The sequence below is a fragment of the Mobula hypostoma genome, chromosome 21 (assembly GCF_963921235.1).
Source record: "Mobula hypostoma chromosome 21, sMobHyp1.1, whole genome shotgun sequence".
Lineage (NCBI taxonomy): Eukaryota > Metazoa > Chordata > Chondrichthyes > Myliobatiformes > Myliobatidae > Mobula > Mobula hypostoma.
This window is the reverse complement of record NC_086117.1, coordinates 53,606,475-53,629,266: the sequence shown is the minus strand read 5'-3', so window position 1 is coordinate 53,629,266 and position 22,792 is coordinate 53,606,475. Positions and strand designations below refer to the sequence as shown.

The 22,792-nt window shown below is 45.0% G+C and overlaps 5 non-coding genes across 5 annotated transcripts; all 5 read right to left on the bottom strand.

Annotated features, from left to right (window-relative positions):
- Nucleotides 1-2,762: 2,762 nt before the first annotated feature.
- trnaf-gaa (transfer RNA phenylalanine (anticodon GAA)) lies at nucleotides 2,763-2,835 on the bottom strand. Its single transcript has one exon. It is a non-coding gene; the product is annotated as a tRNA-Phe (tRNA).
- A 6,175-nt stretch (nucleotides 2,836-9,010) lies between these two features.
- Nucleotides 9,011-9,083, bottom strand: trnaf-gaa (transfer RNA phenylalanine (anticodon GAA)). Its single transcript has one exon. It is a non-coding gene; the product is annotated as a tRNA-Phe (tRNA).
- A 5,396-nt stretch (nucleotides 9,084-14,479) lies between these two features.
- On the bottom strand, nucleotides 14,480-14,552 carry trnaf-gaa (transfer RNA phenylalanine (anticodon GAA)). The gene has a single exon. It is a non-coding gene; the product is annotated as a tRNA-Phe (tRNA).
- Nucleotides 14,553-15,000: 448 nt separating this feature from the next.
- trnaf-gaa (transfer RNA phenylalanine (anticodon GAA)) lies at nucleotides 15,001-15,073 on the bottom strand. The gene has a single exon. It is a non-coding gene; the product is annotated as a tRNA-Phe (tRNA).
- Nucleotides 15,074-19,981: 4,908 nt separating this feature from the next.
- Nucleotides 19,982-20,054, bottom strand: trnaf-gaa (transfer RNA phenylalanine (anticodon GAA)). The gene has a single exon. It is a non-coding gene; the product is annotated as a tRNA-Phe (tRNA).
- Nucleotides 20,055-22,792: the final 2,738 nt, after the last annotated feature.

Genomic DNA, 22,792 nt, shown 5'->3' with positions numbered 1-22,792 from the left:
ATTGGAAGATGATTACCAATGCGTCCACAATTTCTAGAGCCACCTCCTTAAGTACCCTGGGATGCAGACCATCAGGCCCTGGAGATTTATCAGCCTGCAGTCCCAACAGTCTATCCAACACCATTTTCTGCCTAATGTGAATCTCCTTCAGTTCCTCCGTTACCCTAGGTCCTCTGGCCACTATTACATCTGGGAGATTGTTTGTGTCTTCCCCAGTGAAGACAGATCCAAAGTACCTGTTCAACTCGTCTGCCATTTCCTTGTTCCCCATGATAAATTCATCCGTTTCTGTCTTCAAGGGCCCAACTTTGATCTTAACTAATTTTTTCTTCTTCACATACCTAAAGAAGCTTTTACTATCCTCCTTTATATTCTTGGCCAGCTTACCTTTGTACCTCATCTTTTCTCCCCATATTGCCTTTTTAGTTACCTTCAGTTGCTCTTTAAAAGTCTCCCAATCCTCTGGCTTCCTGCTCATCCTTGCTATGTCATACTTCCTCGCTTTTATTTTTATACTGTCCTTGACTTCCTTTGTCAGCCACAGTCGCCCCTTACTCCCCTTAGAATCTTTCTTCCTCTTTGGAATGAACTGATCCTGCACCTTCTGTATTATTCCCAGAAATACCTGCCATTGTTGTTCCACTGTCATCCCTGCTAGGGTATGTTTGCAGTCAACTTTGGCCGCTCCTCCCTCATGGCTCCATAGTCCCCTTTGTTGAACTGTAATACTGACACTTCCGATTTTCCCTTCTCCCTCTCAAATTGTAGATTAAAACTTATCATATTATGGTCACTACCTCCTAATGGCTCCTTTACCTCGAGTTCCCTGAACAAATCTGGCTCATTACACAATACTAAATCTAGAATTGCCTTCTCTCTGGTAGGCTCCAGTACAAGCTGCTCTAAGAATCCATCTCGGAGGCACTCCACAAACTCCCTCTCTTGGGGTCCAGTACCAACTGATTTTCCCAGTCTACTCACATGTTGAAATCCCCCAAACAACCGTAGCATTACCTTTGCGACATGCCAATTTTAACTCTTGTTTCAACTTGCACACTATGTCCAGGCTACTGTTTGGGGGCCTGTAGATAACTCTCATTAGGGTTTTTTTGTCCTTACAATTTCTCAGTTCTATCCATACTGACTCTACATTTCCTGATTCTATGTCCCCCCCTCGCAACTGACTGAATATCATTCCTCACCAACAGAGCCACCCCACCCCCTCTGCCCACCTGTCTGTCCTTTTGATAGGGCATATATCCTTGAATATTCATTTCCCAGCCCTCGTCCTCTTGAAGCCATGTCTCTGTTATTCCCACAACATCATACTTGCCAATTTCCAACTGAGCCTCAAGCTCATCCACTTTATTTCTTATACTCTGTGCATTCATATATAATACTTTTAATCCATTACTCCCCTCACCTTTCACATTGATTCCTATTGCACTTAGCCATACTCTCTGATCCCTTCCCGATTTTTCTGCCCCGTTAATTCTGTTGTCTTTCCTAACTTTTCTTATTCTCTCTTTCCCTTTAACTCCATCCTGATGTTGAGTGCCAGGTTGTTGCTACCACACCACTCCACTAGTTGGCATACCTCGCTCCTGTACGCCCTCTCGTTTCAATCTGAGATTCTACCAACAATGGTTGTATCATCAGCAAATTTATAGATGGTATTTCAGCTATGCCTAGCCACACAGTCATGGGCGTAGAGAGAGTAGAGCAGTGGGCTAAGCACACACCCCTGAGGTGCACCAGTGTTGATCATCAGTGAGGAGGAAGTATTTTCACCAATCCATACATATTGTGGTCTACTGGTTTGAAAGCCAAGGATCCAATTGCAGAGGGAGGTACAGAGACCCAGGTTCTGTAACTTTTCAATCAGGATTGTGGGAATGATGGTATTAAATGCTGAGCTATAGTCGATGAACAGCATCCTGACATAGGTGTTTGTATTGTCCAGGTGGTCTAAGGCCGTGTGAAGAGTCATTGAGATTGCATCTTCATTAACCCATTGTGGCGACAGGCAAATTGCAATGGGTCCAGGTCCTTGCTGAGGCAGGAGTTCAGTCTAGTCATGACCAACCTCTCAAAGCATTTCATCACTGTAGATGTGAGTGCTACTGCGCGATAGTCATTAAGGCAGCTATGTATGGTCTCACCATTCCAGCATCTGCAGTATTGTAGTTCTTTAAACATCACCCTTCCAGTATCTCTGGCATTCTTTCCCTATGTTTTGTCCCTCACAGTTCCTGCATCTGCAGTATTGTATATCCTTGGCTTTGTAACTCACTGTTTATGTATCTGTGGAATTGTGGTTCTCCTCTGCCTTGTACCTCACCGTTGCTGTATCTGCAGTGTAGTATTATTCCTGTGCTTTGTAACTTACCATTGCTGTATCTGCAGTATTGTATAACTCCTGTGCTTTGACCTCAGCATCGCTGCATCAGCAGTATTTTGATTCTTCAGTCCCTCGTCCCTCACCATTACAGAATATTATTTATTTTATTTTATTGAAAGATACAGCCCACCAAGCTGTGACACCCAGGAACCCTCTGATTTAACCCTAACCTATTTGTGGTATGGTTTAAAATAACCAATTAACCTCCTATCCAGTACGCCTTTGGACTGTAGGAGTAAATAGGGGCACCCGGAGGAAACTCATGTGCACATGGGAAGTACTTACAAACCTACCTACAGAGGTTGCCAGAATTAAACTCTTAATTCCAACACACCAAGCTGTGCCAATAGATAAATCCCAGTGCCGAAACCCGGGATTGAACCAGGGACCTTTAGATCTTCAGTCTAACGCTCTCCCAACTGAGCTATTTCGGCTGACACACTGCAGTATTGTTGTTCTCCACCCTCGTGTATCTCACCATTGCAGCATCTGCAGTATTGTATGTCTCTTGTACATTGTACCTCACAATTCCAGCATCTGCACTGTTGTATTTCCATGTGCTTTGTAACTCACCGGTCCATCATCTGCAGTATTGTAGTTCGACTGTGCTTTAAAACTCTCTATTCTTGTGTATGCGGTATTTTATTTCTCCTCTGCCTTGTACCTCACTGCTCCAGCATCAGTGGTATTGTATTCCCTGTGCTTCGTACCTCACCTTTCCAGACTCTGCAGTATTGTATTTCTCCTGTGCTCTGAGCCTCAACATTCCAGTAAATGTGGAATTGTGGTTCTCCTCTGCATTAACCTCACCATTGCTGTATCTGTGAAATGTGTACTCCTCTGCCTTGTACCTAACCATTCCTGTATTTATAGAATTATATTTCTCCTGCTCCTTATACCTCACCATTCCTGATTCTGCAGAATTGTATTACTTCTGTGTTCTGTAACTCACCATTGCTTTATCTGTGGTATTGAGTTTCCTCACCGTTCCAGCATCTACAGTATTTTGTACCTCCTCTGCCTTGTACCTCACCATTGCTGTCTACGTATTGTGAATCTCCTCTCCCTCATCCCTCACCATCACAGAATCGTGGGAAGAAACCGGACCAGTTGGAGGACATGGAGATGGGAAGATGGGAAGGACTTACCAACTTGGACAGAACATCGAAAGTGAACTCTGAACTCTGACACCCCACGCTGTAATAGTGTCACGTAGACCACTACGGTACCGTTGTGTCCAATATAGAAGTCCCAGTGCCAAAACCCAGGATTGAACCAGGAAACTTTAGGTTTTCAGTCTAACACTCGTCCAACTGAGCTATTTCAGTTGACATATCTGCAGTATTGTTATTCTCCATTGTTCTTTATCTCACCGTTGCATCATCTGCGGTATTGTATTTTCCCCGTGCTTTGTCTCCAACATTCTAGTGTCTGCGGTATCATATACTTAACTGCCTTGTACCTCAACTTTGCTGGATCTGCAGTGTTTTTCTCCTCCTCTGCCTTGTACCTCACTATTGTTCCTGCTTTATATTATTGGCTAATTTGCCCTCATTTACAATTGTGACATTACCCTTATTAGCTCCCTGTGCAATCTCAGCCCCACATCTTGGCTACTATTTGGAGGCCTGCATACGATTCCCATAATGGTTTTTTTACCCTTACAGTTTGTTAACCCCACCCAGAAAGATTCAATATTCTCTGACCCTATGTCACTTCTTTCTAAAGATGTAATTCCATCTCTTACCAACAGAGCCACACCACCCCCTATGCCTTCCTGCCTGTCCTTTCGATATAAAGTTTATCCTTTGATATTAAGCTCCCAACGTTGGCCTTCTTTCAGCCACAACGCAGTGATGCCCACAACTTTATACCAACCAGTTGCACCACGAGTTCATCCAGCTTATTCTGAATGCTAAGTGTATTCAATACAACACCTTCAGTCCTGCAATCTTCACCCTTTTGAATTTTGCCTCTGTGGTACAATTGAACTCTTTGCTCTGTCTACATTTGTACTTGTCCTTCCTTAAATTCATGTTACTTCCATCATCTACTTGTAAACCTGCTGGCTCATCCTTAGCTCTATCACACTGGTTCCCATTCCCCACCATATTAGTTTAAACCTCTCCCAACAGCTCTAGTAAACCTGCCGACAAGAATATTCGTCCCCCTCATATTCAAGTGCAACCCATCCCTTTTGTACAGGTCACACCTGCCCCAGAAGAGCTCCCAATGATCCAGAAATCTGAATCCCTGCACTCTGCTCCAGTTCTTCACCCACATATTTATCTGCCACCTCATTCTATTCCCCTCCTCACTGTCGCATGGCACAGGCAACAATCTCAAGATTACTACCCTTGAGGTCCTGCTTCTCAGCTTCCTTCCTAACTCCCTGTATTTTGTTTTCAGGACCTCCTCCTTTTTTCTACCTATGTCATTGGTACCAATATGTACCACGACCCTCTGGCTGCTCACCCTCCCTTGTCGGATATTGTGGACATACTCAGAAACATCACGAACACTACCATCCGTGTTTCTTTGTCACGTTCACAGAATCACCTGTCTGTCCCCCTAATAGAGTCCCCTATTACTGCTGCCATCCTTGTCAGTTTCCTACCCTCCTGAGCCACAGGGCCAGACTTAGTGCCAGAGACACGGCCACTGTCACTTCCCCCATGTAAATCCCGCCCCCCCCCCAACAGTACTCAAATGGAATATTCAGATGGCCACAGGGGTGTTCTGCACTACCTGACATTCTCCCTTCCCTCTCCTGACAGTCACCCGTTTATCTGTCTCCTGTAGCCTTGGGGTGACTACCTCCCTGTAGCTCCTGTCTATCACTGCCTCACTTTCCCTAACAAGCCAAAGGTCATCGAGCTGCAGCTCCAGTTCCCAACACAGTCTCTAAGGAGCTGCATCTCGATGCTCCTGGTGCAGATGTGGCCATTGGGGAGGCTGATAGTCTCGCAGAAATCTGACACCCAGAACAGAATACGGATCCTGTAGACATGCCCTTTCTCTCAACAGCTATTGCCCTGAGCTGCAATAATGTCACAGCAACTGCTAAGTGATCATGGGGCCCAATAACCAAGTCCCAGTGCTGAAACCCGTGATTGAACCAGGGACCTTTAGATCTTCAGTCTAACGCTCTCCCAACTGAGCTATTTCAGCTGACATGTCTACGGTATTGTGGTTCTCTACTGTCATGAATCTCACCATTGCAGCCTCTGCAGTATTGTACTATCCCTGTGCTTTTAACCTGACCATTCCTCTATCTGTGGTATTGTACACTCCTCTGCCTTGTACCTCCCCATTGCTGTATCTGTGGTATTATAGTTCTCCTCTCCCTCGACCCTCACCATTACAGAATATTATTTACTTTGTTTTACTGAGAGTTACCGCGCAGAACAGGCCCATCTGGTCCACTATGTCATGCTGCCCAGGAATCCACTGATTAACTCTAACCTAATCGTGGGATGCTTTAAAATAAGTTACTAACCAGTATGTCTTTGGACTGTGGGAGCAAACCGCAGCACCCCGGAACAAAGCCCATGTGCACACGGGAAGGCCTTTCAAACCTACTTACAGAGAACGTCAGAACTGAACTCTGAAATCAAATGAGCTGCAACAGTGTTGCACTAACTGCTGTTACCATGGTGCCCAACAGATAAGCCCCAGTGCCGAAACCTGGGATTGAACCAGGGACCTTCAGATCTTCAGTCTAACGCTCTCCCAACTGAGCTTCTTCGGCTGATATATCTGCAGGATTGTTGTTCTCCACTATTCTTTATCTCACCATTGTAGCATCTGCAGTATTGTATTTTCTCTGTGCTTTGTACCTCCAACATTCCTCATCTGAATTGAACCTCACCATTCAACTATCTGCAGTATTTTGTTCCTCCTCTGCCTTGTTGCTTTATCTGCGGTATTGAAGTTCCTCACTGTTCCAGTATTTGCAGTGTTTTGCTCCTCCTCTGCCTTGTACCTCTGCATTGCGGTATCTGCAGCATTGTATGCTCCTCTGCCTTGTACCTCACTATTCCAGCATCTGGAGTATTTTAGTTCTCTCTCCCTAAAACCCTATCCTTCCAGTATCCACGACATTGTACTTCCCTGTGTTTTGTACCTCCCTGTTCCTGTATCTGCAGAACTGTGGTTCTCCTCAGCTCTGTACCTCACCGACGCTGTATCTGCAGTATTGTAACTTTTCTGTGCCTTGGACCATAAGAGAAAGGAGCAGAATTAGGCAATTCAGCCCTTCGAGTCTGCTCTGTCATTCCATGGCTGACCCTGGATGCCCCCATCAACTCTGTACACCTGCCTCCTTGCCATATCCTTTGATGCCCTGACCGATCAGGAATCTATCAACTTCTGCTTTAGATATTCCCATGGGCTTGTCCTCCACCACAGTCTGTGGCAGAGCATTCCACAGATTCACTGCTCTCTGGCAACCTGTAAATTTACCTTCTGAGAATCTTGCACGAGCACTCCCAAGTGTCTTCGACCCTCTGATGTTTGAACCTTCTCTCCATTCAGATAATTATCTGCAATATTGTTCTTACTTTATATTATTGGCTAGTTTGCCCTCATTTACAATTGTGACATTACTCTTATTCCATTTCTTTTTCAGCTCCCTGTGCAATCTCAACCCCACATCTTGACTACTATTTGGAGGTCTACATTTGATTCCCATAATAGTTTTTTTTTTACCCTTCAGTTTGTTAACCCCACAAACAAAGATTCAACATTCTCTGACCCTATGTCACTCCTTTCTAAAGATGTAATTCCATCTCTTACCAACAGAGCCCCGCCACCGTCTGTGCCTTCCTGCCTGTCCTTTCAGTACAAAGTTTATCCTTCGATATTAAGCTCCCAACAATAATCTTCTTTCAGCCACGACTCAATGATGCCCACAACTTCATACTGACCAGTCTCTAATTGCACCACGAGTTCATCCATCTCATTCTGAATGCTAAGCTCATTTAAATACAACACTTTCAGTCCTGCCTTTTGAATTTTGCCTCTGTGGTACAATTTAACTCATTGCTCTGTCTACATTTGTACCCAGTCACTGGCTTCCCTTTCCTTAAATTCATGGTACATCCATCATCTACTTGTAAACCTGCTGGCACATCCTCAGCTCTATCACACTGCTTCCCATTCCCCACCATATTAATTTACACCACTCCCAACAGCTCTAGTAAACCTGCCCGCAAGAATATTGGTCCCCCTAGGATTCACGTGCAACCCGTCCCTTTTTACAGGTCACACCTGCCGCAGATGAGCTCCCAATGATCCAGAAATCTGAATCCCTGCACTCTGCTCCAATTCTTCACCCACACATTTATCTGCCACCTCATTCTATTCCTGTCCTCACTGTCACTTGGCACAGGCAGCAATCCCGAGATTACTATCCTCAAATTCCTGCTTCTCAGCTTCCTTCCTAACTCCCCTCCCATTTCAGGACATTGTGGACGTGCTCAGAAACATCACAAACCCTGGCACCTGGGAGACAAACTACCATCCGTGTTTCTTTGTCGCGTCTACAAAGTCACCTGTCTGTCCCCCTGACTACAGAATCCCCTATTACTGCTGCTGTCTGTGTCAGTTCCCTACCCTCCTGAGCCACAGGGTCAGAGACACGGACGCTGTTGCTTCCCCCAGATATGTCCACACCCAACAGTGCTCAGAATGGGGTATTTATTGTTGAAGGGGCCGGTTACAGGGGTGCTCTCCACTATCCGATGTTCTCCCTTCCCTCTCCTGACAGTCACCCATTTATCAGTCTCCTGTAGCCTTGGGGTGCCTGCCTCCCTGTAGCTCCTGTCTATCTCTGCCTCACTTTCCCTAACTAGCTGAAGGTCATCGAGCTGCAGCTCCAGTTCCCTAACACAGTCTCTAAGGAGCTGCATCTCGATGCACCAGGTGCAGGTGTGGCCACTGGGGAGGCTGGCAGTCTTGCAGAAATCCCACATCTGACACCCAGAACAGGACACTGGCTCTGTAGACATGTCCCCTATTCTCTCAGAGTTAAATAATAAATAAGGAGTGAGATTACCGACTTTCCTTGCTTCCGTCTGCTCTTGCTGAGGCCTTGTTGAGCCAAAGCCTTACCACTCTGACTCAGACCACTCCGATGATGACCACTCCATTAGACGATAACCCTCTTTTATGCAGACAAGTTTTTAAAGTTTTTTGCCCGACTTGAACAGGAATGCTTCTTCTGTGTCTGCACAGTACTACAATCAATGACTCCCACTGGAAAAACCTCCTGCTTATTGAAGCTCTTCGCCTCAGCCCTCACCATTACAGAATATTATTTATTTTATTTTATTGAGAGATAGAACACAGAACAGGCCTGTCTGGCCCACACAGCTGTTCCACCCAGGAATCCACGGATTTAACCCTAACATAACTGTGGTACAGTTTAAAAAATACAATTAACCTACTAACCAGTCTGGCTTTGGACAGAGGGACTTTGGACATGGGAAGGACGTACAAACTTACTTACAGAGGATGCCACAATTGAACTCCAAACTCTGACTCTACGAGCTGTAATAGTGTCACACTAACTGCTATGCTATCACGGTGACAATAAATAAGTCCCAGTGCCGAAACCCGGGATTGAACCAGGGACCTTTAGATCTTCAGTCTAACGCTCTCCCAACTGAGCTATTTCGGCTGATATATCTCTACTTTTGTAGCTCCCCTCTGCCTTGTACCTCACTGTCCAGTATCTGCATGATTGTATTTCCCCTGTGCTTGAAACCTCACCATTGCTGTATCTGCGATATTGTCATCCTCCACTCCCTCATCCCTCACCATTACAGAATATTATTTATTTTATTTCATTCAGAGACACAGTGAAGAACAGGAACTTCTGGCCCACCAAACTGTGCCGACCTGGAACCTCTGATTTAACCACTCCCTAATCATGTGATGATTTAAAATACCAACTCACCTACTAATTGTACGTCTTTGGACCGTGGCAGGAAACCCATGAGCACAATGGAAGGAATTACAAACTCACTCACACAGGACGTTATAATTGAACTCCAAACTCTGAACTCTGGCAACACAAGCTATACTAGAGTCACACTAAAGTGCGGCCCAATAAATAAGTCCTAGTGCCGAAACCCAGGATTGAACCAGGGACCTTTAGATCTTCAATCTAACGCTCTCCCAACTGAGCTATTTTGGCTGACACACTGCAGTATTGTTGTTCTCCACTCTCGTGTACCTCACCATTGCAGCATCTGCAGTATTGTATGTCTCTTGTACACTGTACCTCAGAATTCCAGCATCTGCACTAATGTATTTCCATGTGCTTTGCACCTCACCAGTCCATCATCTGCAGTATTGTAGTTCTACTGTGATTTAAAATTCACTATTCTTGTGTATGCGGTATTTTATTTCTCCTCTGCCTTGTACCTCACTGCTCCAGCATCAGTGGTATTGTATTCCCCGTGCTTCGTACCTCACCTTTCCGGACTCTGCAGTATTGTATTTCTCCTGTGCTCTGAGCCTCAACATTCCAGTAAATGTGGAATTGTGTTTCTCCTCTGAATTAACCTCACCATTCCTGTATCTGCGGAATTGTATTACTTCTGTGCTTTGTAACTCACTGTTGCTGTATCTGCAGTATTGTAGTTCTCCTCTGCCTGGTTCCTCACTGTTCCAGCGTCTGTAGTATTGTTCCTCTCCGGCTTGTACCTCACTGTTACTGTACCTGCGTTATTGTATCTTTCCTGTGCCTTGTATCTCAACATCACTGTATCTGCAGAATTATATTTCTCCTGTGCTTTTTAATTCACCATTGTTTTATATGCACTATTGCAGTTCCTCATCATTCCAGCATCTACAGTGTTTTGCTGCTCCTCTGCCTTGTACCTCACCATTGCAGTATCTGCAGCATTGTATGCTCCTCTGCTGTACCTCACTATTCCAGCCTCTGCAGTATTGTCGTTCCCCTCTGTGTAAAACCTCGTCCTTCCAGTACTTATGACATTGTACTCCCTGAGCTTTGTACCTCACCATACCTTTATCTGCAGAACTGTGGTTCTCCTCAGCCTTGTACCTCATCGTTGCTGTATCTGCAGAACTGTGGTTCTCCTCAGCCTTGTACCTCATCGTTGCTGTATCTGCAGAACTGTGGTTCTCCTCAGCCTTGTACCTTATCGTTGCTGTATCTGCAGAACTGTGATTCTCCTCAGCCTTGTACCTCAGCGTTGCTGTATCTGCAGAACTGTGGTTCTCCTCAACCTTGCACCTCATTGTTGCTGTATCTGCAGTATTGTACCTTTTCTGTGCCTTAGACCGTAAGAGATGGGAGCAGAATTAGGCCATTCAGCCCATCAAGTCTGCTCTGTCATTTCCATCATGGCTGATTCTGGATCCATACACCTGCCTTCTTACCATATCCTTGAATGCCTGACCGATCAGGAATCTATCAATTTCTGCTTTAAACATACCCACGGGCTTGTCGTCCACCACAGTCTGTGGCAGAGCATTCCACAGATTCACTGCTCTCTGGGAACCTGTAAATTAATCTTCTGGGAATCTTGCACGAAGACTCCTAAGTACCTCTGTACCTCTGATGTTTGAACCTTCTCTCCATTTAAATAACGGTCTGCCCTATTGTTCCTGCTTTACATTATTGGCTAATTTGCCCTCATTTACAATTGTGACATTACCCTTATTACATGTCTTTTTCAGCTCCCTGTGCAATCTCAACCCCACATCTTAGCTACTATTTGGAAGTCTACATATGATTCCCATAATGTTTTTTTTCACCCTTACAATTTCTTAACTCCACCAACAAAGATTCAACATTCTCTGACCCTATGTCACCTCTTTCTAAAGACGTAATTCCATCTCTTACCAACAGAGCCACACCACCGTCTATGTCTTCCTGCCTGTCCTTTCAATACAAAGTTTATCTTTGATAATTAGATTATGAAGACTCGTAGTCCTCTTTTATTGTCACTTAGTAATGCATGCATTAAGAAATGATACATTATTTCCTCCGGTGTGATATCACAAAACACAGGACAGACCAAGACTGAAAAAACTGACAAAACCACATAATTATAACATATAGTTACAACAGTGCAACAATACCATAACTTGATGAAGAAGTCCATGAGCACAGTAAGTTTCAAAGTTTCTCAAATGTCCCACATCTCACGCAGACGGGAGAAGGAAGAAAAACCCTCCCTGCCATGCCGACTCTGAGTCATCCGAACACTTCGAGCTCTGATCAGCTCTCCGACACCAAGTACTGAGCGCCATCTCTGTCCGAACGATTCGACCTCCTTCTCGGTCGCCAAAAGCAGGCAAAGCCGGGGATTTTGAGGCCTACTCTTCGAAAGATTCCCAACCACACAGTAAAGACAGCAGTGAATGGGCGTTTCAGAAATTTCTCCAGATGTTCCTCTGTGCTTTCACGTCCATTCTCCATCAAATCAATTTTGTCCACAGCCCCTATTTAACAGATACGATATCATTTTTCACCGGAGGGCTGTGCACAAGCTCCCAACAATAACCTTCTTTCAGCCACAACTAGGTGATGCTCACAACTTACTGACCAGTCTCTAATTGCATCACGAGTTCATCCACCTTATTCCGAATGTTAAGTGTATTTCAATACACCTTCAGTCCTGAATTCTACACCCTTTTGAATTTTGTCTCTCTGTGGTAATATTGAACTCTTTGCTCTGTTTGCATCTGTACCCAATCATTGGCTTGTCCTTCCTTACATTCATGTTACATCCTTCATCTAATTGTAAACTTGCTGGCTCATCCTCAGCTCTATCACACTGGTTCCCATTCCCCACCATATTAGTTTAAACCACTCCCAACAGCTCTAGTAAACCTGCCCGCAAGAATATTGGTCCCCCTCAGATTCAAGTGGAACCCGTCCCTTTTGTACAGGTCATGCCTGCCGCAGAAGAGGTCCCAATTATCCAGAAATCATCTGAATCCCTGCACTCTGCTCCAATTCTTCACCCACACATTTATTTGCCATCTCATTCTATTCCCCTCCTCACTGTCGCGTGGCACAGACAGCAATCCCGAGATTACAACCCTTGAGGTCCTGCTTCTCAGCTGCCTTCCGAACTCCCTGTATTCTGTTTTCAGGATCTCCTCCCTTTTTCTACCCATGTCATTGGTACCAATATGTACCACGACCTCTGGCTGCTCACCCTCCCACTTCAGGACATTGTGGACGTGCTCAGAAACCTCATAAACCCTGGCACCTGGGAGGCGAACTGCTATCGTGTTTCTTTGTTGCGTCCACAGGATCACCTGTATGTTCACCTAACTATAGAGTCCCCTATTACTGCTGCCATCCTTGTCAGTTCCCTACCCTCCTGAGCCACAGGGCCAGACTCAATGCCAGAGACACGTCTGCTGTTGCTTCCCCCAGGTATGTCCGCCCACCCCCCCCCCCCAGCAGTACACAAAATGGAGTATTTATTGTTGAAGGGGCCGGCCACGGGAGTGCTCTCCACTATCTGATGTTCTCCCTTCCCTCTCCTGACAGTCATTCATTTATCTGCCTCCTGTAGCCTTGTGGTGACCACCTTCCTGTAGCTCCTGTCTGTCTCTGCCTCACTTTCCCTAACAAGCCAAAGGTCATCGAGCTGCAGCTCCAGTTCCCTAACAGAGTCTCTAAGGAGCTGCATCTCGATGCACCTGGTGCAGGTGTGGCCACTGGGGAAGCTGGTAGTCTCCCAGAAATCCCACATCTGACACCGAGAACAGAACACAGGCCCTATAGACATGCTCCCTATTCTCTCAAGAGTTAAATATTAAATAAGGAGTGAGATTACCATCTTTGCTTGCTACTGCCTGCTCTTTCTGAAGCCTTAATGAGCCAAAGCCTTACCACTCTGACTCAGACCACTCTGATGATGACCACTCCATTAGATGATACCCCTCTTTTATGCAGACTGGGTTTTTAAAGCTTTTTGCCTGACGTGAACGCGAACGCTTCTACTGTGTCTGCGTAGTACTCCAATCATGGGAGGGGAACGTCGACTCAGACCATGAGAAGCCTGCATCAGACATTTTCATGCCTTACATGCCAGGGCAGAACAGGCCTTCCAATCATGACTCGTGCAGAAAAAACCTTCTGCTTATTAAAGCTCTTCACCTGGTCCCTCACCACTACAGAATATTATTTATTTTATTTTATTGAGAGATAGAGCACAGAACAGGCCTGTCCAGCCCACCCAGCTGTTCCAAGCAGGAATCCACCGATTTAACCCTAACCTAATTGTGGTATGGTTTAAAAAATACAATTAACCTACTAACCAGTCTGCCTTTGGACAGAGGGACTGTAGGCATGGGAAAGACGTACAAACTTAGTTGTAGAGGGTGCCACAATTGAACTCCAAACTCTGGTGCCACAAACTGTAATAGTGTCACACTAACTGCTATGCTATCGCGGTGACAATAAATAAGTCCCAGTGCCGAGACCCAGGATTGAACGAGGGACCTTTAGATCTTCAGTCTAATGCTCTCCCAACTGAGCTATTTCGGCTGACACAGCTGCAGTATTGTAGTACTCCACTCTCGTGTACCTCACCATTCCTGTATCTACACCATTGTGTTTCCGTGTGCTTTAAACCTGACCTTTCCTCTATCTGCAGTGTAATGTTGCCTCTCCCTTGACCCTCACCAGTACAGAATATTATTTATTTTATTTTACTGAGAGCTACAGGGCAGAACAGGCCTCTCCGGCCCACCAACCTGTGCCACCCTGTAGCTCTCAGCTGTAATATTATTGTCTCAACAATCAGGTTAGGGTTAAATCGGTGGAATCATGCTGCCCAGGAATCCACTGATTTAACTCTAACCCAGTCGTGGGATGGTTTAAAATAATCAGTTAAACTACTAACCACCTGGACTGTGGGAGCAAACCCCAGCACCCCGGAACAAAACCCATGTGCACCCGGGAAGGACTTTCAAACCTACTTACAGAGGACGTCAGAATTGAACTCTGAAATCAAATGAGCTGCAACAGTGTTGCACTAACTGCTGTTACCATGGTGCCCAATAAATAAGTCCCAGTGCCGAAACCCGGGATTGAACCAGGGACCTTTAGATCTTCAGTCTAACGCTCTCCCAACTGAGCTATTTCGGCTGACATATCTGCCTTTTTGAGGTTCACCTCTGACTTGTACCTCACCGTTCCAGTATCCGCAGGATTGTATTTCCCCTGAGGTTTAAACCTCACTGTTGCTGAATCTGCGGTATTGTCGTCCTCCACTCCCTCATCCCTCACCATTACGGAATATTATTTATTTTATTTCACTCAGAGATACAGTGAAGAACAGGAACTTCTGGTCCACCAAGCTGTGCCGACCTGGAACCTCTGATTTAACCACACCCTAATCATGTGACGAATTAAAATACCAATTCACCCACTAATCAGTACATCTTTGGACCATGGCAGGAAACCCATCTGCACAGTGGAAGGAATTACAAACTCACTCACACAGGACGTTGCAATTGAACTCCAAACTCCGAACTCTGGCAACACAAGCTGTAATAGAGTCACACTAAAGTGGGGCCCAATAAATAAGTCCCAGTGCCGAAACCCGGGATTGAACCAGGGACCTTTAGATCTTCAGTCTAACGCTCTCCCAACTGAGCTATTTCGGCTGACACAGCTGCTGTATTGTTGTTCTCCACTCTCGTGTACCTCACCATTGCAGCATCTGCAGTATTGTATGTCTCTTGTACATTGTACCTCACAATTCCAGCATCTGCACTGTTGTACTTCCATGTGCTTTGTAACTCACCGGTCCATCATCTGCAGTATTGTAGTTCTACTGTGATTTAAAACTCACTATTCTTGTGTATGCGGTATTTCATTTCTCCTCTGCCTTGTATCTCACTGCTCCAGCATCAGTGGTATTGTATCCCCTGTGCTTCGTACCTCACCTTTCCGGACTCTGCAGTATTGTATTTCTCCTGTGCTCTGAGCTTCAACATTCCAGTAAATGTGGAATTGTGGTTCTCCTTTGCATTAACCTCACCATTCCTGTATCTGCAGAATTGAATACTCCTCTGCCTCGTACCTCACTATTCCTGTATCTGTGGAATTGTATTACTTCTGTACTTTGTAACTCACCATTGCGATATCTGTGGTATTGTGATTCTCTGCTCTCTCGTCCGTCACCATTACAGTATATTATTTATTGGATTTTATTAAGAGAGACCAAACTGTGCCACTCATGAACCCACTGAATTAACCCTAATTTTTAAATGCCCTTTTAAAATAACCAATTAAACTACTAACCAGTCTGTCTAAATCAGAGCACCACAGGAAGCCCATGTGCACAGGAGAAGGACATACAAACTCCTGTACTTTGAGCCTTAATATTCCAGTAAATGTGGAGTTGTGGTTCTCCTCTGCCTTGTACCTCACCATTCCTGTATCTACAGAATTGTATTATTTCTCTGCCTTGTAATTCACTGTTACTGTAACTGCAGTATTGTAGTTCTCCTCTGCCTGGTTCCTCACTGTTCCAGCATCTGTAGTATTGCTCCTCTCCAGCTTGTACCTCACTACTGCTGTATCCACGATATTGTACCTTTCCTGTGCCTTGTACCTCAACATCACTGTATCTGCAGAATTATATTTCTCCTGTGCTTTGCACCTCACCATTGTTTTATCTGCGGTATTGTAACTTTCTTGTGCTTTGTACCTCACCATTTCTTTATCTGCAGTATTGTATCTTTCTTTTGCTTTTTTTCCTCATCATTGCTTTATCTGCGGTATTGCAACTTTCTTGTGCTTTGTACCTCACCGTTGCTTTATCTGAGGTGTTGTAGCTCTCTTGTGCTTTGTAACTCGCAATTACTTCATCTGCGGTATTGAGGTTCCTCACCATTCCAGCATCTGCAGTATTGTATTTCCCTGTGCTTTGTGCCTCACTGTTCCATCATCTGCAGCATTGTATTTCCCTGTGCTTTGTACCTCACCGTTCCATCATCTGCAGCACTGTATTTCCCTGTGCTTTGTACCTCACCATTCCATCATCTGCAGTATTGTATTTCCCTGTGCTTTGTCCCTCCAACATTCCTCTATCTACGGTATTGTATACTCACCTGCCTTGTACCTCACCATTCAACTATCTGTAGTATTTTACTTCTCCTCTGCCTTGTACCTCACCGTTGCTGTATCTGCAGTATTGTGGTTCTGCTCTGCCTGGTTCCTCACCTTTCCAGCATCTGCAGTATTTTGCTCCTCCTCTGCCTTGTACCTCACGGTTGCAGTATTTGTAGCATTGTACACTACCCTGCCTTGTACCTCACTATTCCAACATCTGTAGTATTTTAGCTCTCCTCTGCATAAAACCTCATCCTTCTAGTATCTATGACATTGTACTTGCCAGTACTTTGTACCTCACCATTCCTGGATCTGCAGAACTGTGGTTCTCCTCAGCTTTATACCTCATCATTGCTGTATCTGCAGTATTGTACCTTTTCTGTACCTTAGACCGTAAGAGATGGGAGCAGAATTAGGCCATTCAGCCCCTTGAGTCTGTTCTGTCATTCCATCATGGCTGATCCTGGTTCCACCCCCAACTCTATACACCTGCCCTTCTTGCCATATCCTTTGATGCCCTGATGTATCAGGAATGTATCAACTTCTGCTTTAAACATACCCATGGGCTTGTCTCCACCACAGTCTGTGGCAGAGCATTCCACAGATTCACTGCTCTCTGGCAACCTGTAAATTAATCTTCTGGGAATGTTGCACGAGGCCTCCTAATTTTCTCTGCATCTCAGATGTTTGAACCTTCTCCCCTTTTAGATAATGGTCTGCACTATTGTTCCTGCTTTATATTATTGGCTAGTTTGCCCTCATTTACAATTGTGACATTACCCTTATTACCTGCCTTTTTCAGCTCCCTGTGCAATCTCAACCCCACATCTTGGCTACTATTTGGAGGCCTACATTTGATTCCCATAATGGTTTTTTTCACCCTTGCAGTCTGTTAACCCCACACACAAAGATTCAACATTCTCTGACCCTATGTCACCTCTTTCTAAAGATATAATTCCATCTCTTACCAGCAGAGCCACACCACTGCCTATGCCTTCCTGCCTGTCCTTTCAATACAAAGTATATTCTTTGATGTTAAGCTCCCAACTTTGACCTTCTTTCAGCCATAACGCAGTGATGCCCACAATTTCATACCGATCAATTGTGCCACAAGTTCATCCAGCTTATTTCGAATGCTAAACGCATTAAAGACAGCACCTAGTTATTGTTCAGCTCCCAACAATAACCTTCTTTCAGCCACGACTCAGTGATGTCTACAATGTCATACTGACCAATCTGTAATTGCGCCACAAGTTTATCCAACTCATTCTGAATGCTGAGGACATTTAAATACAACACCTTCAGTCCTGTATTCTACACCCTTTTGAATTTTGCCTCTGTGGTACAATTTAACTCTTTGCTCTGTCTGCATCTGTACCCAATTATCGGCTTGTCCTTCCTTAAATTCATATACATCCATCATCTACTTGTAAACCTGCTGGCTCATCCTCAGCTCTATCACACTGGTTCCCATTCCCCACCATATTAGTTTAAACCTCTCCCAACAGCTCTAGTAAACCTGCCCACAAGAATATTGGTCCCCCTTGGATTCAAGTGCAACCCGTACCTTTTGTACAGTCACACCTGCCGCAGAAGAGCTCTCAATTATCCAGAAATCTGAGTCCCTGCACTCTGCTCCAATTCTTCACCCACACATTTATCTGCCACCTCATTCTATTCCCCTCCTCACTGTCGCGTGGCACAGACAGCAATCCCGAGATTACGACCCTTGAGGTCCTGCTTCTCAGCTGCCTTCTGAACTCCCTGTATTCTGTTTTCAGGATCTCCTCCCTTTTTCTATCAATGTCATTGGTACCAATATGTACCACGACCTCTGGCTGCTCACCCTCCCACTTCAGGACATTGTGGACGTGCTCAGAAACCTCATGAACCCTGGCACCTGGGAGGCGAACTGCCATCCGTGTTTCTTTGTTTTGTCCACAGAATCACCTGTCCGTCCCTGTAACTCTAGAGTCCCCTATTACTGCTGCCATCCTTGTCATTTCCCTACCCTCCTGAGCCACAGGGCCAGATTCAGTGCCAGAGACACGGCCGCTGTCGCTTCCCCCATGTAGGTCCCACTCATCAATAGTACTCAAAATGGTGTATTTATTGTTGAGGGGGACAGCCATAGGATTGCTCTCCACTATCTGATGTTCTTCCTTCCCTCTCCTGACAGTCATTCATTTATCTGTCTCCTGTAGCCTTGGGATGACTACCTCCCTGTAGCTCCTGTCTGTCACTGCCTCACTTTCCCTAACAAGCCAAAGGTCATCGAGCTGCAGCTCCAGTTCCCTAACACAGTCTCTAAGGAGCTGCATCTCGATGCACCTGGTGCAGATGTGGCCATTGGGGAGGCTGGGAGTCTTGCGGAAATCCCCCATCTAACACCTGGAACAGAACACTGGCCCTGTAGACATGCTCCCTATTTTCTCAACAGTTAAATAAGAAAAAAAGGAAGTATTAAGCAGTGAACTTACCTACTTACCTTGCTCCCACCTGTTCTTGCCAAAACCCTGTTGAGCCAAAGCCTTACCACTCTGACTCAGACCACACCGAAGATGACCGTTTCATTAGACGGGACCCCTCTTTTATGCAGACTGGGTTTTCAAAGCTTTTTGATGGACTTGCATGGGAATGCTTCGACTACATCTGCGCAGTACTCCAATCAATAACTCCCACTAAGAAAACCTCCTGATTTTTAAAGCTCTTCGACTGATCCCTCACCATTACAGAATCTTATTTATTTTATTGAAAGATAGAACACAGAACAGGCCCGTCAGACCCACCCAGCTGTTCCACCCTGATTTAACCCTAACCTAATTGTGGTCTGGTTTAAAAAATACAACTAACCTACTTTAGAGTGGCTGTGTATAAGGGAAGGACAAACCTGCGTACAGAGTTCACAATTGAACTCTGAACTTTGATACCATGAGGTGCAATAGTGTCACACCAACTACTATGTGATCATGGGGCCCAATAACCAAGTCCCAGTGCCAAAACCTGGGACCTTTAGATCTTCAGTTTAATGATCTCCAAACTGAGCTATTTCAGCTGACGTATCTACAGTACTGTAGTTCTCTACTATGATGTATCTCACCATTGCAGCATCTGCATTATTGTAGTTTTCCTCTCCCTCGACCCTCACCATTACAGAATATTATTTATTTTATTTCACTGAGAGATCCAGTGAAGAACAGGAATTTCTGGCCCACCAAGCTGTGCCGACCAGGAGCCCTCTGATTTAACCATACCATAATCATGCTACAATTTAAAATACCAATTAACCTACTAACCAATACATCTTTGGACGGTGGCAGAAAATCCATGAGTACAATGAAATGAATTACAAACTCACTCATCAGGACGTTGCAATTGAACTCCAAACTCTGAACTCCGACAACACAAGCTGTAACAGAGTCACACTAAAGTGGGGCCCAATAAATAAGTCCCAGTGCCGAAACCCGGGATTGAACCAGGAACCTTTAGATCTTCAGTCTAACGCTCTCCCAACTGAGCTATTTCGGCTGACACAGCTGCAGTATTGTTCTCCACTCTCGTGTACCTCACCATTGCAGCATCTGCAGGATTGTATGTCTCTTGTACATTGTACCTCACAATTCCAGCATCTGCACTGTTGTATTTCCATGTGCTTTTACCTCACCGGTCCATCATCTGCAGTATTGTAGTTCGACTGTGCTTTAAAACTCACTATTCTTGTGTATGCGGTATTTTATTTCTCCTCTGCCTTGTACCTCACTGATCCAGCATCAGTGGTATTGTATTCCCCGTGCTTCATACCTCACCTTTCCGGACTCTGCAGTATTGTATTTCTCCTGTGCTCTGAGCCTCAACATTCCAGTAAATGTGGAATTGCGGTTCTCCTCTGCATTAACCTCACCATTCCTGTATCTGCAGAATTGAATACTCTTCTGCCTTGTACCTCACCATTCCTGTATCTGCAGAATTGTATGCTCCTCTGCCTTGTACCTCACTATTCCAACATCTGCAATATTGTCATTACCCTCTGCGTAAAACCTCATCCTTCCAGTATCAATGATATTGTACTTCCCTGAGCTTTGTACCTCACAATTCCTGTATCTGTGGTTCTCCTCAGCGTTAAACCTTACTGTTGCTGTACCTGCAGTATTGTTACTGTGCCTTAGACCATAAGAGATGGGAGCAGAATTAGGCCATTCAGCCCATTGAGTCTGCTCTGCCATTCCATCATGGCTGATCCTGGATGCGCCACCAACTGCAAACACCTGTCTTCTTGCCAACAATTGTTCATCCCAGTTTGGCAAAAGAATAAATCAGGGAAGGTAGTGCACCCGTGGCTGACAAGGGAAATTAAGGATAATATCAATTCCAAAGAAGAAGCATACAAATTAGCCAGAAAGAGTGGCTCACCTGAGGACTGGGAGAAATTCAGAATTCAGCAGAGGAGGACAAAGGGCTTAATTAGGAAGGGGAAAAAAGATTATGAGAGAAAACTGGCAGGGAACATAAAAACGGACTGTAAAAGCTTTTATAGATATGTGAAAAGAAAAATGTTGGTTAAGACAAATGTAGGTCCCCTATAGACAGAAACAGGTGAATTGATTATGGGGAGCAAGGACATGGCAGACCAATTGAATAATTACTTTGGTTCTGTCTTCACTAAGGAGGACATAAATAATCTTCCAGAAATAGTAGGGGACAGAGGGTCCAGTGAGATGGAGGAACTGAGCGAAATACATGTTAGTAGGGAAGTGGTGTTAGGTAAATTGAAGGGATTAAAGGCAGATAAATCCCCAGGGCCAGATGGTCTGCATCCCAGAGTGCTTAAGGAAGTAGCCCAAGAAATAGTGGATGATTTTTCAAAACACTTTAGATTCTGCACTAGTTCCTGAGGATTAGAGGGTGGCTAATGTAACCCCACTTTTTAAAAAAGGAGGGAGAGAGAAACCAGGGAATTATAGACCGATTAGCCTAACATCGGTGGTGGGGAAACTGCTAGAGTCAGTTATCAAAGATGTGATAACAGCACATTTGGAAAGCGGTGAAATCATCAGACAAAGTCAGCATGGATTTGTGAAAGGAAAATCATGTCTGACGAATCTCATAGAATTTTTTGAGGATGTAACTAGTAGAGTGGATAGGGGAGAACCAGTGGATGTGGTATATTTGGAATTTCAAAAGGCTTTTGACAAGGTCCCACACAGGACATTAGCGTGCAATCTTAAAGCACACGGTATTGGGGGGGTAAGGTATTGATGTGGATAGAGAATTGGTTGGCAGACAGGAAGCAAAGAATGGGAATAAACGGGACCTTTTCAGAATGGCAGGCAGTGACTAGTGGGGTACCGCAAGGCTCAGTGCTAGGACCCCAGTTGTTTACAATATATATTAATGACTTAGATGAGGGAATTAAATGCAGCATCTCCAAGTTTGCGGATGACACGAAGCTGGGCGGCAGTGTTAGCTGTGAGGAGGATGCTAAGAGGATGCAGGGTGACTTGGATAGGTTAGGTGAGTGGGCAAATTCATGGCAGATGAAATTTAATGTGGATAAATGTGAAGTTATTCACTTTGGTGGCCAAAACAGGAAAACAGATTATTATCTGAATGGTGGCCGATTAGGAAAAGGGGAGGTGCAACGAGACCTGGGTGTCATTATACACCAGTCATTGAAAGTGGGCATGCAGGTACAGCAGGCGGTGAAAAAGGCGAATGGTATGCTGGCATTCATAGCAAGAGGATTCGAGTACAGGAGCAGGAAGGTACTACTGCAGTTGTACAAGGCCTTGGTGAGACCACACCTGGAGTATTGTGTGCAATTTTGGTCCCCTAATCTGAGGAAAGACATCCTTGCCATAGAGGGAGTACAAAGAAGGTTCACCAGATTGGTTCCTGGGATGGCAGGACTTTCATATGATGAAAGACTGGATGAACTAGGCTTATACTTGTTGGAATTTAGAAGATTGAGGGGGGATCTGATTGAAACATATAAAATCATAAAGGGATTGGACAGGCTAGATGCAGGAAGATTGTTCCCGATGTTGGGGAAGTTCAGAACGAGGGGTCACAGTTTGAGGATAAAGGGGAAGCCTTTTAGGACCGAGATTAGGAAAAACTTCTTCACACAGAGAGTGGTGAATCTGTGGAATTCTCTGCCACAGCAAACAGTTGAGCCCAGTTCATTGGCTATATTTAAGAGGGAGTTAGATTTGGCCCTTGTGGCTAAAGGGATCGGGGGTATGGAGGGAAGGCTGGTGCAGGGTTCT